Source organism: Cornus florida, unplaced genomic scaffold (assembly GCF_030987335.1).
Source record: "Cornus florida cultivar Cherokee Brave unplaced genomic scaffold, ASM3098733v1 CherokeeBrave_3.0.0_Hap2_Chr05, whole genome shotgun sequence".
NCBI lineage: Eukaryota > Viridiplantae > Streptophyta > Magnoliopsida > Cornales > Cornaceae > Cornus > Cornus florida.
Window position 1 is genome coordinate 18,338,277 of NW_026775575.1, and position 6,000 is coordinate 18,344,276.

Consider the following 6,000-nt stretch of genomic DNA (forward strand, 5'->3'; position numbering starts at 1 on the left):
GGTTGGCATCATAATCTTTATCCTTGCTTTAAAGAGAGAACTATTTCTACAATTGGTAAGAAAAAACTCTATATGATATTTTTACAATATGGTTAAATTAATCTATTACAAGCCTCTTTGAGTAGGCACCAAGTCAGAAAAACAGCCTATGATTAGAGGAAATTCACAGCTACACAAGTTAAGTAGAGTTCAGCGCGCTCGGGAATTAAACAACTCACTGCCAGCAGTCACTTCGATCGATCAAACAGAACTTCTATCGATCCAACACTTGCTTTGATCAATCGAAGCTGACATGTCATCAAAAATATCTTCTGGGCCTTATCCACAATGTTAAGCTGGCACCGCCTCATTTCGATCGATTGTAGCCATCTTTGATCGATCGGGACGTCCTTCGATTGATCGAAGTTCCTTTGGTGCAATTTTCTTGGCTTATTTCCAACTTTGCTCTTTAGCTCCAAAATTGAGCTAAATAGCTCTTATTAGCCTATTTGAACTTTATTGACCTGAAATATGTAAAAACACAAATAAGTAGTAAGATATGAAAGTAAGATAGATGAATGGACTAAAATACTCTAACTTAGGTGCTAAAATGCGTCACATTTGAGCACTTATCACCAATGTCCTGTATCAATGGCATACAAAACTGTAAGAAAGTTTCACCGCCTTTAGGTCTTGTTCTTAGACATGTAAACATTTTGGTACAAAATTGAATCAAAGAACCACATCCGACCTGTCATGTAAGTCTGGATGGCATAAGTATCACGGGCAGTGGCAGTGCCATGAAGAGCTGTAGCCATCTCTGCATATGATGGTCTATGCAGGGATGAGTAATCAATCCCCGAGGGACAGGTATGGGGGCACTGAGAAGTTGTCGCTAGTGTCTCGACAATGATACGGATAAGATGCCTATCAATGGTGGTTCGCAGATCAGCCAGGTTACTCGGAGCTGGCCTAAGGTTCTGGTAGTACAGCTGAATAAGCCTTGGGTATACTGGGTTGGTCACGGGGGCTAGGATGGGAGAAAGACGACGATGGTAGATCTTGTCGTACGACCACTTGGTCGTGGAAGCCTCTGCAAAAGCCCCCTCATCAAATATGGACTCGTGAGAGACTGAGAGTCGCTCGAACTTCTCAGCGACCTCCTCTCGGGCAATATCAGGCTAGGCCGGGGGTGGTACAGGTGCAGGTGCTGGAGGTGACTCGGGCTCACCCTCTGCAGAAGAAGAAGAATGGTGCTCCAGCTGAGAAGAAGCTGGCTCCTCAGCCCGTGGTCTCACTCGGTAGTCATATGTCTGCTTTACTGTAGTCTTAAACCTAGTCATGGCCTGTAAAAAGAAACACACTTGCAATTGTAGTCAATAACAAGGAATGATATATATACAATGCAGAATTGAAAACACAAAAGATAGAAGCATGCTTGTCATATTAAGATAGACAACACAAAATAGAACACATTGACGTGTCTATGCAACGATCAATAATAATCAACCCTTTTGCAATAGCACAAATCATTGTAAAATAGGGCTATTGGTCAGGTAAGTTGAACCACTGGGATTGCTAGTTTATGGCAACCAAGGTGTCTAAAATCACTTTTAGAACGATGAAGGGGTATAGAGTTTTGTTTGGGTTGTCACTAAAATTAGGAATTGAAAAATGCATAAAACAATAATGTGTTAGGAAGTAAAGAGATAAAGACAATAAAGAAGGGACTAGGGAAGTGAATCCACTACCTATCAATAAGCATGCTAGGACATGATTTACTTGGGGAAATAACATATATTTATGACCATGGAATGCAACAACACAAAATTGCTACATTACCTTCAAGAAATTTATGAAATCAATAGGCAAGAATAACCTATCAAAGCATGACATGTTTTGGTTACCTAAACTAGGATGCAACCTTAGACATGCTCACTAAGCCAAAGTTTATCAAGCCCTTAATCTCATAATAAACACACATGAAATAGAAATTAAGAATAATCTATCAAAGGAACGTCCTAAGCAATAGATTATCAAACTTCCTAAATATCATGCCAATAAAAACACTTCCATGAACTCATCTCCATTGTCACTATGAAAATGTAGCAATATAATCATAAGAGTAAACAATCTAAGACAAGATATTTAACTCAAAATGATCATTTATAGAAATTGAAGTTCATTACACCATGTAAGGTGCTCTAGCTCATGGAAAAACCATATATATACATTATACCCTAAAATTAAATCAAAACTAAGCAATGCTTACAAAATAGGGCTTCATCACCTCCCTAGATAGGGAGTTAGTTACCCATGGATACAAGGAATGAAGAAGAAGAAGAAGCCTCCATCTCCATTTTCGCACCTAAGGCTTTAAGAACACACCAAACCCTCTAAACTCACTATTTATCTCTCTAACTTAGCATAAATGTTTGATCTCCAAAAATACAAGTTTCCAACCTCTTATCTAGGCAAAATCCTCCCTCCAACAACTCAATTTCGAGCTCCAATTACCCTAGAAACTATCAGGACCGCATAAATTTCTTAGGGGACAAAATACAGCTTGAAATCAGGAACAGGTGATCTACTTTCTACAGATCGGCGGGGGCCCGCGGGGCGCTAGCAGGGGCTTGCTGGTCCTTAGAATCCGAGGGAGATACTGGGGTGTTTAGCGGGCGCCCATGGGGCTGCAACGGGCGCCCGCGGAGCTTGCGGCAGGGCCCCGCGAGACATTGCGGGGCCCCACAGATGACAAGAGGCTACTGGCCCTTTTGGCGGGTGCCCGCGATTGCTTGCCTTCCATACATTCAGCTCCTTTCTTGAACCACTTAAGATTGGTCTGTCGATGCGATCTTCAATCTGAGCACTATGCCGCAAACTTCACACATATGATGACTCAAGAAGATTTGCCCAAAAGACGGTCCCAGCAATGGTATACTTTGATTCTTCAAGAGTTTGTCAAAACCGTTCTTTAAACCCTATTTGGGGGAACCAACCTGAAAGTAGAAGAAAATAAACAAATAAAGCTAAACTATACATTATGATCAACTAATGGACTTAACTTATGTAAATAAGGGCGCTTGAATATGCAATATTCGGTGCTTATCACACCCCCAAACTTACATTTTGCTAGTCCCATAGCAAAACCAAAATCTAGAACCTAACAAAAATGACAACATATGAAATACTGATAACATGCGTCAATCATGAAGTGTGAAAATACCTACAAAGCTCAAATATAACTTGGAACAACAAAAAATTGGAGACAGATTCATTAAGCAGACTACCTTGCATATATGAAGCCTTGATAAATAAAATGGCAAAACACATTTCAACTTTTATGCATTAATCATCATAGTCTATATAAACACTTCAATTGTCATTTCTTGAATAAAAATGAACTCTAACTTCAGGGAAAGTGAACCGGATTCCCAATATGCGACTTCTACCCTCTTTTTCCAATCACAGGAACACAAGCCTTCAAATCATTGAATTTCCTTCTAAATGGGGTCTCTAAGGCATGACTTTATTCATAATACAACTTTTGTTGCTTGTTGAAAATTTATTATATAACTCAGAATGATACATATTGTGGTTGTGCAATGCCAAAGTCCTTTAAGCTTTCTAACCATTCCATGTAGCAAGTGTTAGGCCAACAACTCCCAAACCGGGCGGCTTTAGGGTGTTTAGTGTAGAGACACTCCTAGGGCTTAATAACTTGAGTTGGAAAGGCTACAAACTCAAACTGGTCATTGTCATTAATTACTCTTTCTTTTTCTTTTTTTTTTTTTTTTTTTTTTTTTTTTTTTTTTTTTTTTTTTAACTCAAAATGTGACAAAGATATCCATTCATTAGGGTCATCACCTCAAATTGGCTGAGTCATGGTCAAGGTTAATTAGGTTACATACCTCACAATTAGGTTCCCGGTGTGCATCTGTGCAATGTGAAGCATAGAAGAGTATGAAATCTGACGAAAATCTAATTGAAGCATTTATACAAACCGATATGAATCAACATGGTCGTTTCAAATTTTTCTTTATTTTCAAAATTATCATTTTTCTCTATACACAAAGTCTTAAACACATGTTTCAATCTCCAGCAGGTTCCATGATTACACTATCATTGCTTCCAACAAAATGATTTTATTAACTTACATGCGTCAAGTTACAGTTATACAAGCAAAAATGTTATATAAAAAATGCAACAATGCACCCTAAACTTAAATGTCACATTGTCCTCAATGTGAGAAGACAAAGAATGAAAATGAATGAAAGAGAGGGTACATAGAACAATAATACCAAGGGAAAGAGGAAATTCAGTGGCGTGGCAAAAATAAGCCACCTCGTGAATTCCATGAGCATGCCCCCAAACTTGGTTTCAAAAACCTGTCAAAAGACATCTATACACAACAAGTATCATATGAATCCAAAAATGAATATAAATAACTGCAATTTATGTATTTAAAAACTAATATCCATGCAAAGTAGCAAAAGTGGTGCAGTTATAAGTTTAAAAAAGAACAGGAAAGCAAATGCTAAACGCGGCCCCAAAAGAAGTCTAAAAAGTTCTACTGAAAAGGGAAATAAAAACTAGAATCATAAAGTCACTCTATCATTGGAGTGGAGGAGGAAGCACCGGTACCGCCGGGGGTGCGGTCAATCAAGGTCTAGAGCATAGTCTACAACGTCTTCTGCCCATCTTCGATGTTACCGACTCGCATGTGAAGAGCATCAAGGCGAGCACTAAGATTATAATAATTAGCTTGGGTCATGACAGGTGGTGGTGGAGCAATAGGGGTAGCCAAAGCAATGGGGGCATCATGAACAGGGGGAGTAGGAGCCACAGGGGGAGCCGGCACACCCCAATCAAACGCATCCCCAATATGGGCCTAACGGGACGTCTTAAGCTGGGCAGTGCTTGACTTCCAAACCCCAAAGGTGAAATCAAACATGTCCTTCTTTTTCTCCTCATGGCGCAGGGGCCTGAACCTTGTATTCTTGAGTAGCTGGGTGACAAGATATGGAAATGAAAGTTCCCAAGTGATGGTGCTGCTCGACCTGACCAAAATTAATTCATTACAAATCTTGAGGATTTGGTCCCAGACAAGCTACGGGACACAAAACCAATGCTCCTTTTCAGTGGCATAGAGGGCTTGCAGAAAAATCCCTTTACGCTCGGAATGGCTTGGCACAGGAAGGACGTTTTTGGCCAAGACCGAGTCCAGAAACCACAGTATGCATGGTAAGAAAGATTTATTGGTGTTTGTTGTTCGATTTTCGGTGTATTGACTATGGCAAATCTCCCCTACAATGTCCGACAATGACAGCGAAGCCAGAGCTTCAACATAAAAGGGCAGGCCCGCATCATCCATCGGCGATGCCAGTGGGCAAGCTAAAGCTGCAGCAAGATCATCAATGTTAAATTCAAAAGCCTCGCCATCAATGGTGGTCTTGATGATGTTTGACTCCGCACAGGAATGGAACAAGTTTGAGTAAAACTGGCGGACCACACGCAGATAGTATGCACTAGCACGTGGCTTAAAAAGAGATATGAGGCAACGCTCCCTCAATTCACGAACTGCCTATGCCGTCTCTGGATTGTTTTCGAAACCATGTTCGATGTCAAATTTGGCTTCGGTTTCGATTAGCCAATCAGCCCAATTTGGCGTGGGAGGCACATTAGAGGTCCTTCGGATGAGCGAGCACGTTTTGAAACAACTTTGGGTGCCATTGGAGTGAAGAATACTCGTTCAGGACTTTTTACAAACAGCTGGCGTGCATAAAATTGGGGAAGAGATGCAGAATGATGTTAGAGATGTAAAAATCCCAAAAATTGAACCGATCATCAACACTACACAAACCCAAACAAGTCTACATAATTGAACTGATCATCAATACTACACAAACCCAAACAAGTCTACATTATCCACAATAACAATCCCATCCTCCACTGATAATGAATTCAAAAAAAAAAAAAGCAAGAAGAGAAAGCTTACCCACTTTGGAAGACAAAAACTCC